Source organism: Euprymna scolopes, chromosome 7, assembly GCF_053919585.1.
Source record: "Euprymna scolopes isolate OS-2025 chromosome 7, ASM5391958v1, whole genome shotgun sequence".
Lineage (NCBI taxonomy): Eukaryota > Metazoa > Mollusca > Cephalopoda > Sepiida > Sepiolidae > Euprymna > Euprymna scolopes.
This window is the reverse complement of record NC_136488.1, coordinates 122,863,335-122,884,099: the sequence shown is the minus strand read 5'-3', so window position 1 is coordinate 122,884,099 and position 20,765 is coordinate 122,863,335.

Genomic DNA, 20,765 nt, shown 5'->3' with positions numbered 1-20,765 from the left:
CATCTACAAAACAGACAATATAGGAGTTGATACAATGCTTCAGAGTCCAGCTCCGAACCTCGCTAGGTTCAGCCACACTGATGAGTTGTATATTAACAAAAAACGTGACTGTGGATAATTATATAAAAAACAATATATATCGCTCTTCGTCTGGGAGCATCGCACTGGAGAGGGGAAATTATCCCCTATTAGTATTTAGGTAGAGTGCTTTCCGTTCAATAGTATCGCAAACAAAATGAACAGCACTAAAATAAAACTAACGTACACTCTTCAATCTCCTGTAATCTCCTATTTTTGCCCGCTATTTGCCCCCTACTGAAATGTACGTAGCATATATCCGGAACGTCCTTGCTTGATTAAAAACATAGAATGAAATAATCGAATTTACATGTGCTTTCGATTAGGCTTAAAACAGCGTTAGTTATTTATATGTCAGCTACCTTTCTCTTTCGACTGTATTCTGCTTTAATTTGTCTCTGATAACATTGATGTAACACTTTAATTTTATCCGACCTCTAAATACACGAATTTTGGGATTTCAATGTCTTTCGCCATGATTGGTTTGGATTCTCAGGAAAACTCCCTCTCGCAGATTGTCCCGACTCGCCTCACAGATGATGAAATGAGCTAATCATAAGAAGGAGAAAGAAGATGAAGCTATGAGGTGCCTTCAATAAGTTTTCAGCCTTTTTCATGTACAAGCATTTAATATTGTCATAGACTCTAAAAATTCAGTATGTTATTGATGACTAGGGCAATGACAACAACATATTCTTTTCATTGTTTTGACTCTCGAGTATATATCCGACACAGTAATACACACTTAATCACCCGAGAACCACATCACTCTATGTAAAAGCATATAAGACATAAACGGATACACACTCGAGAGTCTAAACATTGAAATGAATATGCTGTTGTCATATCCCTATGTATGACTGACCAATTTTTATGATTTCAGGTTCAAACGAACAGCTACAGCAGGAATTGGAATTCACCTTACTAAAGCCTGATTGTCACAGCTGGGAATTTTCTGAATGTGAGGACACTTTAGAAAAGCAATATGCAATACAATTCTGCTTAAAAATTGTAAGAAATGGCACAGAAACGTATAGTATGCTTCGGGCTCCTTTTGGACTCTCTTGCATGAATCAAGCATCGGTTTTTGAGAAGCATAAGATATTCAAAGACGGCAGAGAATCTGTGAGAGATGATGAGAGCTGTGAGAGGAGTAAGGAAGTCAGAATATCAGAGTTGATTGGCCAAATAAAGAATTTCATGGATAAGGACCGTTGTGTGTCTATAGAGGAAATAAGTACGCAGTGTTGAAATCAGTATGGGAACTGTACACAAAATTATTCGCGAGGAACTTTAGATACGGAAAATTTCCTGGAAGTTTGTCCCAAGGGTGCTCCATTTTACCACAGACTATTTCACCAAATTGGGCACAAGACAGTCTCTCAATCTTTCTATAGTCCAGACCTTGCTCCCTGTGAATTTGTTTATTTCCTAAGCTCAAGGAAAACCTTAGAGGCTGTCGTTATGAGACAATTGAGTAGATGAAAGAGGTTGTGACGTGGGTCATTGACATGCTCACACAGTGGGAGTTCCATGGGGCTTTCCAGAAGTTGTTTGAACAGTACAAGTGAACTGCAACCGGAGGAGATTACTTCGAAGGGTATTAGAGTTTCATATGTGTACCATCATTAAAAGTGCTTATACGAAAAAAAAAATCTAGAAACTTATTTCAGGCGCCTCGTAGAATCACTTTAAGACAAACCAAGCTTTTAAAAAAAACTCCACCAACCCCGTTCAATCTAAACAAAATAGCCAAAATGTAAGCCCTTCAAAAACCCGATAGGAAAAGAAGTGGTTACAAGACACGAACCCTAAATTGTTTTAATAGTCTGATCACAGAAAACTGAAAATACAATAAAAAGTTATTAAATTTAAAAAATCATTTTCAGCGAATATTTAAATGTAATCCGCCGGAATGCATTTCGTTTTATTATATAATTTCAAAATCTGATTAAAATATTTTATTTAAAAATATAGTTTACTTTTAAATGAAAACAAAAGATCCCAGTCAATGCCAAGTAGATAGGGCTAGTATATATTTTATTATTTATGACATTTGAACTCAAAGTGTAGTATCTGTACTGATGCTGCGCTTCATTTGTTCTGAGAGAGAAAAAAATCCTATTCGATTGCGGCGATTTTTATTTTTGTCCCAATTTAGATTTCTGCCTTTTGAGAGGCTAGATTTTCCCTGCATTAAATTCTGACATTGTGTCTATTCTGCTCTTTAAGGTGATGCGGGCGGAAAGTCAATGAATACGTCTTATTTTCCATTCAAGTTTAAAGTCAACCGCATATGCGACAATCGAAGATACCGCGAATAGGCTCATATTAAATTCACTGATCGATTCGTGTACCGTTAAGAAGTTTATTCTAATGAGCGAATCCAAAAGTAGATCGAACTACGAAAAAGAGTTCTGCGGCATCAAATATTAACATCGTAGATTCATAAAATGGCAGCATAGAAACGAAACGAAATTTGTGCTGGGATCAAATATAGTTTCAGTATATATATAGGACTACGCGCATATTTAAGTATCGAATACGAACAAAGAAAACTATTTGCAAAACCTATGACCTCACCACCACCTAAAGTACAAATGTGCCTCAATACGCCCCTGTAGATCGGTATTATCGAGCCTCTTTACTCAAATAGTGATATGATATTTTCGTTGGCTGATTTATGTTATTCGACGATTCGACTTAAAATGCGGAGATTTAATATAGGATAGACGCAAATACATTCTAAAGGATAAAATGTGAGGAGTCTATCCAACTAATCTAACATATAAAATTATCTTGCCGTATTTTCAAAGACTTAAATAATACTTTAGCTGATGGATAAGACTTTGCTTCTGGCTAGTGAATTATCACGTATTATTATACAGCTTTAATTACACTATAATAACGTACTTCGCTACCATTTATACAAACAATTACTTAGTTCAGCCCACACGTAATATAAAACCTTTTTTCATAATCCCTTTCTCACAGTTAGATATATACCAGAGGGATAATACAAAAAAACATTCTGCATCCTCATCATTACTATCATCAGAAAAGAATTACTCTTTGTGTTTTTTTCACCTTATTTTATACTTGACTAAATGTGGCCAAGTACGACTTAGTCGGCTGTTGGGACACATTCTGCCACTCTGTATGTTCACCTGTTGTCTGCATATCTCGAAAGTTTACCCACGCATATATGTTTTGTCATTTGAGTGGTGGTGATAATATAATTTACTCCAGTATAATGTTTGATCAGGGTGTTTCTTTTTCTATCGCGAAAATGGATGCCGAGCATAGTGCGTTCTTTTTTTTCCATCGTGCCATTCTTAGCTCTTATATCGGTGCATTAGTAAGTGTTTGTAATTCGCTATCAGATTTTCTGTGCAAAGAAATACGCAAACAAATAACTATGATTGTACAAACAATACTTTACGCAGATCCAGGTGGTATAAAATCGGGCGTTAAACACAACCTAATAATCCTGGAAATTAATCAAAGATGCATTCTATCTAAAATTTAAGTTCTTTATAAGTCTTGTTTGAATTGAAGTTTTATTTTTAATGTGTACAAAGTCTTCAAATTAGTGTGGACATGTGACAGGAGATAGATAGATAGACAGACAGACAGACAGACACACCGGTTCCCGCTGGATCACCGAAGTTAAGCAACGTTGATCCTGGTCAGTACTAAATGGGTGACCATTTAGCACTTTCAGGTGTGGTGTATGTGCTCTCTGCTTATATCGGCATTGTTTCCAGTCGTCCTGGTCTTCCCCTTGCATCTGGAATCAAACAGTACCGATTCAGGAGAGGTGTGGTCGGTGATTGCGCAACCCTTGCCTCACAATTACACGCGCAACTGCCCCTAAGGAGTATCCTTTGTCTTTCAAGGCTGAACAGAAGCATTGGGAGATAGATAGATAGAGAGGTAAGAGAGGAAAGAAAGGAGAGAGACTCTCTCATGTCAGCGTTGACATCTAATTTATATGCATGTATCGGAGTTAAAAATAGAAACGTGAAAACTTACAGACTCAGCGTTTCGCTCACCGAAAAATATACAAAAAAAAAAACACGTGTCAGTTTAAGCTTTTTCTCTTTATATAGCTCATACAATAGTGGGCGAAACGTTCAATTGTTATTTCTTCCACATTTTTTATTTTTATCTTAAACCATCGGATTTATTTTTATATTTTATTACCATACGTGGGTATGTATGCACTACAAAGCCATATGTAGATTAAATAGAAAATAACAAGTTTCTTCATTTCTATATAATAATAATAATAATAATAATAATAATAATAATAATAATAATAATAATAATAAGAAGAAGAAGAAGAAGAAGAAGGAGAAATAAATATATATCTCTATACTACTACTACTACTACTACTACTACTACTACAAATAATAATAACAATAATAATAATAATAATAATAATAGCATTAATCGTAATAGTCGTATAATAATCTATTATATAAATCTCACCTGTCTGTTTAAATGTATGTATGCATGTATGTTTGCCTAAAACTGTCGACAGAGGCCATAGATTTTCAGGAGATCGGTGTCTTAAGCTACTAGAGCTGTGTTCAGAATTTAATCTTGCTATCTGTAACACTTTTTTTCGACGTAAACTGAAGCACAAAGCTACTTAGATACACCCACATTCAAAGCATGGTCACCTAATTGACTTCATCATAACTCGAAAATGCGACCTTCGAGATGCATATACTGTTGGTGTCATGCGCAGTGCTGAATGTGACACCGATCACAAGTTGGTGAGAGGAAAGTTTAATTTACGAATCCGTAAGAAAGTTCGTCATAGTGGTGTTAAGGTGCCTAGCCATATTGATGTCGCCAAGTTAAATTTTCCTGAAGTTCAAAAGAGTTTGGCAGAAAAGCTCGATAATCTTGCATTTGATGGTACATGGGTGAATTTTAAAACTCAGGTTTATTCTGCTGGTGCTGAAGTTTTTGGTTTCAAGAGGGATAAGAACAAGGACTGGTTTGACGACAACAATCTTAAAATTAATCAGTTGCAGATGAATAAACAGACAATTTATGAATCTTTACTTTGTGAAGATCATTCTGATCATACAACTAATTTGCAACAATACAAAGCCACATTGCAACGTGAGCTAAGAAAAATGAAAAACCAATGGTGGATGAATATAACGGAGCAGATCCAAAAGGTATTTGACACAAAATTAGAAGGAATTTTATGGACTCCTGCTTCTTCAATATATCCCCTTGATGTCGAAAGATGGTTCTGTTGTCATTAAGGACCCAGAAAATATCTCGAAAACACGGCAAGAGTGTGTTTCAAAATCCCTCAGCAGTAGATGCTGGTGCAATTGATAGCCTACCACAATGTGATATCATATTCAGAATGGATCGTCTGCCTAATCTGGTTGAGGTGCAGTTGGCTATCGCACAAATCAACAGTGGCAAGACACCTGGTTTGGATGGTGTTTCGGTGGAACTTCTTAGGATTTGGAGGTGTGAATATTGCTAATGCTATCCTTGGATTTGTTGAGGAAATCTGGGAAGGTGCTCCTGTTCCACAGGATTGGATTGATGGTGTCTTGGTGACCCTGTTTAAAGGAAAGGGATAGAAGAATATTTGTGACCACTATCCTGGGATTATGCTTTTAGAAGCTGTTAGGAAGTTCTCGCACGACTTCTATTGAACAGGTTACTGGGGGATGTTTGTCCTAATGCTATTCCAGAGTCATAAAGTGGCTTTAGGTCTGGCAGAGGAACTATGGATATGAGTTTTTCAGCCCGGCAAGTCCAGGAGAAATGCATTGAACAACAGATACCACTGTATCAAGTGTTTGTGGATATAACCAAAGCATTTGACACCGTTAACAGGAATGCTTTCTGGTTAATCTTAGAGAAAATAGGGTGTTCTCCAACCTTTGTTAGAATATTCAAGGAACTGCACAGGGACATGAAAGCTCGAGTCTTGTTTAACAGACAATTGGGTGAAGAAATCCCAGTTGACAATGGTGTCAAACAAGGTGATATTCCTACCCCTACCCTTTTCTCTATATATTTTGCTGCTCTACTTGCTCATGTGTTTCGAGATTGCGATAGAGGTGTCATGTTAAAGTTTCGAATCACAGGTCGCATTTTTAATCTTAGAAGATTTAATGCCAGATCCAAGCTGCATCATGTCTTGGTCAAGGAGTTACTGTATGCAGACGATTCTGTTTTTTGTCGCACACTGAGACTGATATGCAGCATATAATGGATAGCTTTGCTGACTCCTGCACTGCCTTTGGTCTGAGGATTAGTTTGTCTAAAACAAAAATGATGTTCACTCCTGCACCGGGCCAGTCGTACGTGGAGCCGAACATCCTGGTCTGTGGTGCTAGACTGGGAGTAGTGATTCATTTGTCTACCTTGGTAGTTCTCTGTCAAAGGATGGCTTTCTCGACACTGAAATCCACAGGCGAATTCAGAAGGCATCTGTAGCTTTTGGAAGGTTGGAAAAGAGAGTGTGGTCTGATCGTGGCATCACAGAGAGGACTAAGATCTGCATTTACAAGACCTGTGTGCTAACCAAACTGTTGTATTCATCGGAGACATGGGCATTGCATCAAAGGCGCATTAAATGGCTTGAACGATTTCACCAAAAATGCTTGAGACGTATCTTAAACATCAAGTGGCAATCACAAGTACCCGATACTGAAGTCCTTGTGAGAGCATGTTGCTCTAGTGTTGAGACCCTTGTAATCAGATTTCACATGCGTTGGGTGAGCCACTGGGTTCGAATTAAAGATTGTAGGCTGCCAAAACAATTTTTTTACGGGGAGCTGGAAAATGGCAAGCGCCCTCAACACAAGCCTAGGAAGAAAAGCAGGTCCACAGCAATCTAAAGCGTTTAATTGATGGTCTTAACCTATGACATACAGAGCTGGAAATGCCACACTTGTGAACGAGTGCTTTTGTCAAAAGCTGGCTACGTCAACCACCTTAAGTTGCACAATACTCCTGTTCAGGTCAACTTTGCACCTATTAGTCCGAACCAAACGATCTGTTTGTTTCTATTGTTGGTTTGAGAAGACATGTGATTATTCATAGGAATACCCTTCAACCTCCAAAGGAAGTCAACTCGATAGAAATTGCTCAATTTGTATGTCACATCTGCTTCAAATGTTCAAATCTGCGGCGGGAGTGCAAATACATCTGAGATGGCATGGACGACAAGATTGGGAGAACTCAATGTGACGGCGATCATCTGGAAAGATGCAGTAATCATAATGTATGTATGTATGTACGTATGTATGCCCGCCCAAAACTTTCGGCAGAGGCCACAGATTTTCAGGAGATCGTTATCTTTTGAAACTCGACCTTTTGGACCACAAATATCGAAAAATTGTCTAAAAGCATTAATTCCTTCACCCTCAGCTAGGCACTTTTCTACATGGATGGATTGCTTTTTGCCGATATTTTCGATTGCCTAGTCTTAATTAACACCTACGTCACTACCGCAACAGCAAAGACGTCACGTTTTTTTCACGTTCTTTTCCTCCTTCGCGGTACGGGTTCGAGGCTGCCTGCCAATTACCATTTTTGTTTTTTTTGCTAACTCCCCCTAAACACCCGGGAACGCCAGACACCCAGGCTTATCTATAATATAGATCTCACCTGTCTGTTTAAATATATGTTTGCATGTCTGCCTAAAACTTTCGACAGAGGGGACGGATTTTCACGAGATCAGTATCGTTTTGAAGCTCGACATTTCGGACGACAAATATCGCAAAATTAATTCTATTACCCTCAACTGGGCACTTTCTACAGGGAGGGTCGCCCTATTCGCCGACATTTTCGAAAGTCATCCCCTGTCTTCAATTGGCTAGTCTTAATTTAAACCTTCGCCACTTCCGATTTGGCGACGGACGCAACGGCTAATAGGTCATGCTTTTTTTTCGCGTCCTTTTCCTCCTTCGCCCTACGGGTTCGAGTCTACCTGCCTAGTACCATTTTTTTTTTGCTCAACACAATCCTCCAAACACCCGGGCAACGCCGGGCAACGCCGGGCAACGCCGGGCAACGCCGGGCACACAGACTAGTCTTTTATAATATAAATCTTACCTGTCTGTTTAAATGTATGTATGTATGTATGCATGCATGCATGTATGTATGGTTGGATTTGAGACGTCTCGAGCGGTTTCACCAGATGTGCCTACGGCGAATCTTAGATGTGGGTTGGCAAATGTATGTCAGTACGGACCCAATGTCGAAGCATTGAAGCTCACATTATCAAACATAAATTGAGATGGAGTGGACATGTGATGAGGATGTTAGACAGTCGACTCCCCAAACAACTCCTTTATGGCGAGCTCGCCGAGGGAAGACGTCTGGATCCAAAGCCTAAAATGAGATTCAAAGATTGTTTGAGGTCCACCTTAAAAAATGTGAGATAGATGAAAGAACCTGGAGAGTCTTGCTTTGGATCATGGAGAGTGGAGAAGGACCTTGCGGGGAGGTGTGGGTAAGTTTGAGGCAGATCGAACCCAGTATGAGCGGCTTAAACGTGATATCCGGAAAGGGAGGGGGAAAGGAGTAGTGGATGGGCGGGGGCGCCAAATTGGGCTGGAGTGTGAGGTGTGCGGAAGATTATGTCTGAGCATAGCTGGGCTGATAAGCTACCAGACTACTCATCAGCACAGTGGGCCACAAAGCAGCTTTGTGTTGCCAGATCTAACCTGTGTCAACTGTGGGCGGACGTACAAAACAGCAGGTGGTTTGAAGCGGCATTTGATTATACATAGACATGACCATCAAGGACGTGCTGCTAGTGGCGCACATGTCTGCACAATGTGTGCCAATCGCTGATTTATTTTCATGTTTCTGTATATCTTTTTTGTGCTATATCAAGTAATGGCAATGTGCTAAAACGAATTTGCTGCCATCATCATGACTGCCTAAAACTTTCGACAGAGACGACGGATTTTCACGATATCTGTATAGCTTTGAATCTCGACCCTTCGATCGACAAATACTGAAAAATTGGCTAATAACATTAATTCCTCCACTCTCAACTGGGCAGTTTTCTACGAGGGGTGTCGCTTTTTTTCGCTGATATTTTCGAAAGTCTTCCACTCTTTTTATTGTCTAGCCTTAATTTAAACCTTCGCCACTTTCGAGTTGGCGATGAATACAACGGCAAAGACGTCACTTTTTTCACGTTCTTTTCTACCTTCGCGGTACGTGTTCGAGTCTTCCTTCCTACTAACACTTTATTTTTTGCTCAATACACACCTCCAAACATCCGGGGGACGCCGGGCACCCAGACTAGTATTAAATAAAATAATCGTATAATAATATCAACTAAGTTAGTCACTGTACTTTCCAAACTACAACAAATGCCTTATTCAATCTTGCTTTCCTGATAGCTGGAAAATTGCTTCTTTTTAACCAGTGTACAAACATTCTATGAAAGAACTGATCCTCTCAATTATCTCCAGATCAGTCCCCTTCCCTCTCTTCGCTAAAATATTTGAGTCATCAATCAATCAATCAAGCACTAGTCCACCACCTCGAAAAATTCCTCTCAAACAGACAGTATGATTTTAAGCAATCCCGTCCTACTGCATATATTTTAAAAGTCATCTCTGATCAGATAAACTATGCACTGCATAAGGCGACAGGAGCGAGGGTCCTATCCCTTAATATATCAAAAGCCTTTGGCAAAGTTTGGCATAAAGGGCTCTTGACGCAAATTAAATCATACAGTATTATTAGACGAATGCTAAATATAGTTAGATCCTTTTTAGATAAGATGAAAATCCAGGTTTTCATGAATGGACGTACATCATTAATGCAGAATGCGTCAGGGGTCGATCATTGGATCTTTATTATTCCTGATATTCATAAACGACCTCCCTGATAACATTGTGTCGGAGATGGGTATATTTGCTGAAAATACAACACTCTATAATAGGCACGAGAGAAAAACGGATATACACATATCTAAGGCAATGGAAGAATCCTTAGAAACCCAGAAGCACATATAAGGTAATTTAGAGTCTTCTCTGGAGATATCCCTACCACACGGAAAGCCATCTTTAATGTAAGCACATATTCCATGTCCATGGCGATCTTTGGGGTCAGATTTAGATGTTAAGTTAGAGTATCCTGTAATTATGAACTTGTCTAGGGAAGTGGTCGGCCCTATACCAGTTTCGCTTAGGAAGAATATGTCCGGCTTCGTCTCCTGTAATTGGGTTTCAACTTCTGATGTTGGAGAAGGAGACATAGTAGTAGGGGTGTGGTTCTATGTTTATTCGTATATTTTTTTTGTTGAGATATTTCATGTTGAGGTTTTGGGATTTGTGGAACAGGTCGACAGACTTGGTTAGAGCAGGACAAAGAGGGAAAGTAAGAGAGAAAAGCGCATGATTTTTTGTAGTACATGATACGACATGGCCAGAATTGAATGCTGATCAACGAATGTTTCACACTCCCATATTTTTATTATCATCGAAATCGATGAATTCGTTCATTTTTCAGTCAAATCGATTGATTGTCTGCTCTAGTTCGGGACCAATTGCGGTGTACCTGGAGAAAGCTTCACATGCCTCCCCGCAGTAACTTAGTAGTCTACATTGCACTGTAGAGAACCTTTTCTTGATTTTATAAAATTATTTTTATAATTACAGAAGCATTCATTTCGAACACGCTCCTGTCATATCAAAGAACCTAGTATTGATTATATATACCTTGCTTTTCTGTGTGTGCAGTAATAATGTGTTGAATTTAAGTTTAAAATGAAAAAATCAAGTATCATCCTTCAATTGTGCTTTAAATAGAACCATTCATTTCGAACGTGCCCTATCATATCAAAGATCCTGTTGATTTTATATGTCGGGCCTTTCGGCTTGTGAGGTTGTGAGGTAATAAAATTTCTTAAATGTATTTGTGATGCTAGGCTGCATAAGGTGTTAACCTTGGTAAAAATCGCCTGTTTCTTCTTTCATCGGATTATTTCTATTATCGATTATCGACACTTCTTGAAGACATCCTCATACAAAACCTATTTAGGAAGACTGATAGACACATAACGTACTTTCGTGTGAAAATCCATAAAAATCGGCCCAGCCGTTTCCGAGTCCATAAGGAACGAACTTACATACAGACAGACAAAGTTCCTTTTATATAATAGTAGATAGATAATGTTTTGATTTTTTTTGTATACACTGCTGATCAAAAATTTAAGACCACTTAAAAATCTTTAAAAAGAAACCTTTTTTTTAAGATAGATTTTAAACTCTTCCAACTTAATGTTACTAATATTACAATCTAAAAGGTAATGGAAACAAAAAGGTACATTACAAAAAATTATTTAAAAATGCGCATTTTTAGTAAATTAGTTTTTTTTACACATGATCAAAATTATAAGACCAAGAGTATAAAGTTTTAGATTTATGGTAATTCTAATGTTTTTAGTTCAGTTAGAGATTAGCAATCACTGCGTGAAGGTGTTACTATGCCTAAAGCAAGAAAACTAACCGAAGTTGAGCGCTCTCGAATTCTAGGATTCCATGAGCAAGGTTTTTCACAGCGAGCGATAGCAGCTAAGGTAAATCGCAGTAAAACTGTTATTTGCAACTTTCTGAAATACACTGAGAATTATGGAAAAGCAGAATCCTTTGGTAGACCCTCCCCCAATTTCTCCTGCATTGAGTAGGAGAATCAGACGGGTGGTTATGAATGACAGGACTTTCTTCTAGTCAAATTAAGGCGGTTTCAGATGCTGATTGCAGTCCAATAACCATCAAATGACACTTACAACAAAAAGGCATCGTAAATAAAAAGTGTAAACAAATTCCTCGATTGCTTCCACGTCAAAAAGTGGATTGCTTAAGATTTGATCGTGAATACCAAACCTGGGACGTTGAGAAGTCGAAGAAAGTCCTGTTTTCTGATGAGAAAAAATTCAATTTAGATGGTCCTGATAGCTTCCAGCGATATTGGCATAACAAAAACATGCTCCTTGAAAGTATTTTCATACGTCATAGTGGTGAAGGGTCCGTAATGGTATGAGATGCCTTTTCTTACAGAGGGACGATGGAGCTCCAAGTGGTGCAGGGTCGTCAGACAGCTGGTAAGTTATCATGCTACAAAAAGCCTAATTTAATAAAAATGTAAATTTTAAAAATAAACCTTTGGAATGTAGCTTTTTCTTTCCATAACCTTTTAGATCGAAGTATTGGTAACCTTAAGTCGGAAGAGTTTAAAATTTATCCTTAAAGAAAGTTTTTTTTTAATTTTTAAGTGGTCTAAAATTTTTGATCAGCAGTGTATACTTACAGCAATATGGCACGATGAGAACATTGCAAACGAAATTCCTTTGAAAGTTTTTTCTTTTTAATTATAGGTTTTAAAATGCTTTTATGCAGATGATACTTACCATAACTGTTTTAAATAATCGATCACTATATCAAAGTGACCGTGTCTGTTTGTGTAAGAAACGGTCTCTACCAAACTAGTCTGTCAATTTTTGGTTTACAGACTTGAAACTTGATATATAGAAAATTTGGGCATGGAAAAATCGATTTGGTTTTAAGTTGGTAAAAATAGCTGCTAAGGAACCAAAATTGAAAAGAATTGAAACTTGGCAGGTGTATATCAACTAAATGTATACCTTCTACGCATGCGCAGATATCCATTTATACGGTAAAGTCTGTTAAGTTTTAAAGTTCTGATATCCACCTGTTGTTATTTCAGATGGTAACAGATGAGGCTGAAGAGCTATATGTTTTGGTTTACATTCTAGCTGATAGCAGCCAAGAAATATTTTAACTACTGAAACCACTATCATATATTGGACACATTATAATAATCGATACAGTATTTATAATAATAAATATGAAATCTGTATACATTGAAATACACTGCGTATCAAATTATGAACGAGTTTACATTTTTTTTATTATTTTAAGAACGAGTGAATAAAAATCCATGAAGCTTTGAGAAAGTGTTTATAATACTATTCAGCTACTCCAGCTAGAAAATAAAAGTATTTCGATGAGTATTAGCGAAACGATGGCAGAAGATAGGATTTATTTATTTCAGTGTATCAAGTTATTAACGAGGTTGAGAAAAAAACCAATATACCAATAACTTGATTATTGAAATAATTTTCAAACATTAAATGAACTAGGAAAAAGCTTAGAACACAATAACTACATAGCAATTTCTACGTTGACATAATTAGTAGGGGATATGCGATTCTTTTTTATGAATTACTTCTAAAAGACGTTGGTCCACAGAATTAGTCAAATTTGTGATTTCGTCAACAGTTATTCCTCGCGATGCCACTTGGAGAACATCCCACAACTCATCTTTGCTTTTAAATTGGCGTCCACTTGCATAGAGGCATTGCTTCATGATACACCAAAGATTCTCAATTGGGTTCAAATCTGGTGAATTCGGAGGCCACTCCATCTTCCGTAGCTCAAAGAACTCCAGTTGGTGCAAATACTCTTTGCTTTTGTTTGCTGCATGCGAGGGAGCATTATCCTGCATAAAAATAATGGTTCTTAGGAACGTCAATCTTTGCTTCTTCAGCCATGATTCAAAGTGCCCCTTCAGAAAAGCTATGTAAGCATTTGATGTCATTTTTACGCCTTCTTGGACTCCCCATGGGCCAACTAATGTACCTCCGATAATCCCAGCTCAAATCATTATCCCACCACCACTTTGTTGGCGCCTAAAACGCTGATGACGATGTCGTCCATCTAGGACTCATCCCTTGCTCAAGCCATCTGGGCCATCAAGAGTGACACGCACTTCATCCGTGAACAAAACTTTAGAAAAATACGTTTTCATGTTGCCCTTGCCTATTTCAATCGGTTTTGTATGTGACGTTGCTTTAATAGAGGTTTTGCCACAGGCTTAACAAACTTTGCCACTTCTTTCAGAAGGCGACATCGAGTATTTTTTGAGAAATTCTTCAATCCGGCTTTTTCAAAGATTTCTCGACTTGTTTGCCCAGGGTTCTTAACAACTTCACGTTTAATTTGGAGTAGTGAAACAACTCTAGATTTATCTTTATCAGCTCTCTTACGTACCTTTGTAGGGTACTTGACAAAGTTCTTCACAATTTGATGGTACCTTCCTATTATTTTCGATATTTCTAGGGCAGTTTTAGCCTTTGCTAGCTGTTTTGTAATAGTACTCTATTCAGAGCTACTCAAACAACCTTTAAGGACCCTTTTTATTGACTCAGTTGTATCAATTAAGATAAAAATGAAATGTAATAAGTCCTCAGACGTACCTCTCCATCGTACAGTATATCGATACACTATGGCTGACTGGGATAGTTTCCGTACATTTATATCGGATCTTCCTCTGTGTTCCATGTTTAAAAAGGATGTGTCGTATATAGTATCAGACCTGACAGAATGGTTAATTGTAGGTTTAGACAATTTCACACCCTCCAGCAAAAACCTAACAGCCAGCCATGGTTTTCTCCAGAATGTGCTGCTGCTATTGCGCACAGAAATCACTTTTTCCACTGCTTCCAACGTAATAGATGTATGGAAACTAAAGCCGCTTTCAGGACTGCCAACAACCATTGTAAGAAAGTAATAAGGAACGCAAGAGAGTTGTATGCTCAGTCCGTCGTCCAAAGTAGCTGAGCAGCGGCTTGGATCCCACCAGTTTTGGCAAATAGCAAACAGAATCCTGAACAGAAACGTGTGCTCTATCCCAACTATCATCAATGGACCTGAGTTAATCTTGTCAGCATCAGACAAAGCCAAACTCTTTGCCAAGAACTTTGCAGCCAATTCTACCCTTTGCGACCAAGGCCGCCAACCCCCAGTATTTCCTCCTGTATCAGAAAACACACTATGTGATATACAAATATCTGTATGTGATGTTGCCAAGCTAATCAAAAACCTTGATTCTAGTAAAGCAACCGGCTCTGACGGTATTCCAATTATAGTACTCAAAAAACTTCAACCAGAACTAGCACCCATACTTACAAAACTGTTTAAACGTTGTCTTAAGGAAAATTGCTTCCCATCACCCTGGAAAATCTCATTAGTATGCCCTGTATTTAAGAATTCAGGTGATCGTTCATCCCCCTCTCAGTACAGGCCAATAAGTCTCCTGCGCGTCATGAGTAAGTTGCTGGAATCCGTGTTAAATAGAGAAGTAATCAACCATCTCAACAAAAATAACCTTTTTAGTGACACACAACATGGTTACCGTTCTGCTAGATCTACAGCAGATGTGCTTACAGTTATATCTCATAGGATTAGCGAATCTCTCGACAGAGGCAACCTTTCTAGGGCAATTGCTCTTGACATATCAAAGGCCTTTGATAGGGTATGGCATAAAGGTTTACTTCACAAGATTTCCAGCTATGGTATAGCTGGAAATGTCTTCTCAATTATTAAATCATTTCTCTCTGATAGGTTCATAAGAGTAGTAGTTGGTGGGCAAAAATCAGAAGCTCACAGTATAAATGCTGGAGTCCCTCAGGGGTCCATCCCGGGCCCAACTCTTTTCCTGATCTACATTAATGATCTTCCAAATCACATCCTTACATCATTCGTAGACATTTTTGCTGACGACACTACCATCTATGGTAGCACATCTAAGTCAGTAAACGACCAAGTTCTCTCCGATTCTCTCTCCTCTGATCTTGATCACGTTGTACAATGGGGAAAGGAGTGGCTGGTTACTTTTAATGCAGCAAAAACCAAGCTTCTATCTTTACATCATCAACTTCTGATCCCCATCTGGCATCAATAAAAATGAATGGCTCTCGTCTTGGGGAGGCCTCAAGTTTTGACAGGCTTCTGGGCTTGACCTTTACTTCTGATCTTAAATGGAATACGTACATCAAATCTGTTGCCAAGGCCGCTGGAAAAATGGTTGGATCCTTCTATAGATCCAGTAGATATCTCACTGCTGATGCAATTCTCTATCTATATAAGAGCCAGATACGTCCAAGGATGGAAGACTGTTGCCACATCTGGGCAGGAGCTGCTAGAAAAGACTTGTCCTGCTTTGATAGGGTTCAAAATAGACTTCGTGGCCTGGTGGGAGATGTCCTTTTCTCTTCGCTGCAACCTCTATCTCACAGAAGAGATGTTGCGAGTTTGTCTCTGCTTTATCGTTATTTTCATGGAAAGTGTTCGACTGAGCTTCAATCTATGGTCCCTCCTCGCCAAACTTTCACAAGAAACACTAAACTAGCTGAAAACATTATCAATAATTTTCCCCACTCTTTATCTGTGCCTAAACCTAAACATAGATTCCATGATCAAAGCTTCTTTCTTAGAACTGCACGCCTGTGGGATTTTCTTCCGTTTTCCTGCTTTCCAGCTGTCTATAATATAGTTGTCTTCAAGTCCAACGTGAACAAGTTTCTGATGAGCCGTTCCACTTAAGTTAACAAATTTACCGAACTTCCATTACTATTGATTACTATATTGTCCTTTTGACTACTGTACACTCTTTAACCCTTATCCTTGAGTGGTCGATCGGTCTTGATAAGTGGTGACGCCTATGTAAAAAAAATGCCTTGTTAATAATTTGACATGCCCAAAATACTGTGGATTCAGCAATTACGATGGCAAGTTAATTTCACTGCGCGGAACAGTACGAAAATTTCATAGTACGATCAGCTCAGCATGTCCAACATTTCCGAAGCTTTTGATACAAAACTACCGGCAAGTTTCTGAAACTGGTAAAAAAAATGTTATCTCGTTAATAATTTAACATGCAGTGTATATAAAATAAAATACGCATCAAGTGCGCTTGAAAGCCAAATCACGACGTAATATTAGGAAAATAAACAAATATTTTATTTGTTTGAAATTTATCAGAAATATATTTCAGAAGCTATACTTCGTCTTTAGTGTGTTGTTTTGTTTCATTTTTTCCCCTTTTCTTCTTCCTTGCTATGTTGTAAAGTTTGAGAAGGAAGTCTGTTGTATCTAGTGGTTGTATCTTGAAATGTTGGAACTGTGCGTAGGCAACGCGAGAATAACGTCAAGGATGAGAGTTCATATAGAAACGTTCTTTATTCAAATTAAAGCTTTCAAGCTTTCAAGTGCACTTGATGCGTATTTTATTATATTCAAATTAAAACAACGTTTCTATATGAACTCTTATCCTTGACAATGAAATATAATATTTTAACGTATTTTACGACCGGGCAATGGCTGTTAGTTTTCTAGTTTCAATATTAATCAGTTTGCACGCCAATAAATTATCTTAAGGATTTAACCTGATATGATTTATTTTGACGATAGCATTGCTATGCATTTGGATTGATATTGGTTTACGGTTGGGTTATAGATATATCAGTTGGTTTATATGTAAGTATATTGTGTAGGTATCGATCATGAGGATGATGTATTGCTGTCAATGACTTAACAATGATCAAGCAGATGAGCTTTTGAGAAATAAGTCTTACGTAGAGAATAAGTTCAGCGAAGGTTAGATAGACGAGAATTTTTGAAACTGGGCTGGAAATCATTAGGAAGGGAGCTTTTTGACAGACGAAACGCAATGTTGAAATGCGCTAAGCAAACTCCCAAATAATTAAAAGCTATGATGTACGGTATAATCACGTTGTTCACATCAGTTCCCACTGGATCACTGAAGTTAAGCAACGTTGAACCTGGTCAGTACTAAATGGGTGACCATTTGAGACTTCTAGGTGCTGTATGTGCTCTCCGCTTATCTCGGCATTGTTTCTAAGCATCTTGGACTTTTCGTTGCCACTGAACTCAGTGCCAATTCAGGAGAGGTGTGGTTGGGGGATTGCGCAATCCTTGCCTCACAATTACACGCGCAGCTACCCCTAGAGGGATATCCTTTGCTTTTCGTATGAGCCATAAATACATCTCTTTTAAATGTCTTGTTTTCTCTGAACGCCACTAACATTGCAACACCGAAAAAAAACCAAAAAAAAAAAAACGTTGCGGTTGGTCAAATAAATAGATTTCTCTTCGAAGAAGTCTTATGTTCTATTGGTTGATTAAAAAGACAATGGGAGAAAGTGAGATGATTTTGTTTGCCATCAGTCCAGCAGGATGACTTCACACTTACAAAGCGACAAACGAAAAAACAAAACAAAAAAAAAACAAAGTATGATTTGAATTATAATAATTAAACTGTACTCATTTAAGGATTTTATTATAAGTAATTGGTAAGGGGGAGATAGAAGAGTCTTCTGTGCTTGCTGGCTATATGATAGAGTGACTTATTATCTTTCTATTCACCCCATCGTCTTTTTTCTTCTTTTTAATCTTCATTTCTTCTTTTTTATAAATTATTATTATTATTATTATTATTATTATTATTATTATTATTATTATTTCACTAGCGGGATCTGTGGAAATTCCACAGGGAACTCTTTCATATGTAATATATTGATGTAGTATTCAGTGGATGTTTAGCTCCTTTGTTAAAACTGCAAAAGTATTCATCTCAGCTAGCAAGGACACCCGACGTAGCCCGATCGAAAAATACGCTTAAATATGATATTTTAATTGATACAGATTTCGTATATATTATTATAGAGTCAATTTTCTATCGATTTTGATATTTTATAAAGTTGTGATTTTAATATATATATATTTTTTTTTGGGGGGGGTACATCAGCTTGAATCGAAACCGAAACCAAAACTTATGAAGAATATATATAAATATATATATATATATATATATATATATATATATATAGACAGATAGATAGATAGATAACTTGAGTTCCTTAAGCTATAATCGATATCGAGGCCAAAACTCATGAAGAATTCTTGGTACAATTATTTATTACAAGGAATGGAAGGTCATAACAATCAAACGACAGTCACTTGGAAGAATAAGGATGTAAGTATGACACAAAAACAGTACACACACTATCGTATTAATATATAGATTCTTCTTTTTGTTCTTCTTTTTGTTCTCCCTTTATATTTCATCACCAAATAATAATTGATTTTCTTTCTTTCTACTATTTCCTTTTGATATAATTATCAAATAATTATTATTTCGTTCTTCTTCCTCTTCCATTTCAGTTCTATTTAAATTCCTATAGGTCAATTTCCATCCCACCACGTACTGATCGTACCCAACATGTCTATGTTAGTAAAAAAAAAAAAAAAAAATTAACAAAAAAAAAAATTACCAAATTATACAAGCGAAAAGATAATCTTTTGAATTGAAGTTCGTATTTATCTTTTCACATCGACTGTGATTTTTATATTTGAAAAATGGTCCGACATTCAAATTCCGCTTTTGTTCCGGAAAACGATCGACCTTACGTCGATAAACGTTCCAAGCTAATTTCGATTCTTATCACAAAAGAATCGACAACGCAAATAGCTGATGCAAATATAGTTACCTCCTTCCGTCAGGAACATACAGGAACACACTAAGAGGAGAAGGAAAATAAACCAATAGAAAGAAATGAAGGAAAAGAAAAAAAAAGGTTGGCAATAAATCAGGAATTACCGTATTAATAAAACTAAAACGGAATATCCTGTATGTTTGTTATTTAGACGAGTCAGATTACTGCATAGTGCTCACGGATATTGTTTCCCGAGAATGTCTAGTCTGCATGAAATCCTCATCGTTGATAAAATCTGTTCGGTGGTGTTTACTCGCGACACCAAGAACATTAAAACTCAGTGGTTTCATGCTAAGTCGGAGAAAGTTTGGTCCAGAACACACAAATCGAAGGCAGATTGATATGCAGGTCGACAGCTGACGCGTATTTGATTACGACTTAAAAACACAGAGATGACTAGAGAGCGACGTATCCTGATATGAACTCCTCATTAATTTTTCACTATAGCTTTGTTAACTAACTGACGCTACAATGTTGCCACCGCCTTTACTGCACTGAAAAAGAATTGGACTGTGAGCTTCTCTGTGTCTCTCGCCTGTACGTAACCGAATGTAATAATAATAATAATAATAATAATAATAATAATAAAAAATAATAATAATAATAATATTAATGATAAAAACTGCCAAATTATAAATTTTGTCGTTCCAACAGACGACAGCTAAAGATTAAAGAGGCAGAAAAAACGAAGCAAATATATGGAACTTACACGAGAATTGAAAGGAATGTGGAACATAAAAAAGTCAAGATAATACCTATCATTATAGGAGTACTATAAGAATAAGAATGTTCTTGCAGAATGTTTAATTTTGATTTCAAATGATGTATTTTCAAATAACTGTTCGTTATAATACCTTTACTTTATATATCATTTTAAAGATCGCTTTTTTTGCTCTATTTAATTCTTTCAATTACAATTCTTTTAAATCAATTATGTCTTCTTTTCAGAACGTTGAATACAAGATAGAAAACTAGAAATTTGCACATTTTTGAAATTTCAATTCAAGCTTGACTGAAAAGCTACTGAAACACCTCGCGATGTTAACGCATCCTTTAGCCAAGGAACCACTTCTAAACGCACAGCACAACGGTGGTTTAAGAAATTTCGTGGCGGCGATGAGAGTCTTGAATATGATGAACATAATAGTCAGCCAATACCCTTAATAGAAGCATATCCACGTACAATTGTTCGAGAATTTGCTTCTGAATTAAACATAGCATATACGACGGTTTCCAACCACTTGAGAGAGATTAGAAAGACAAAAAATGATAAATAGGTGCCTCACG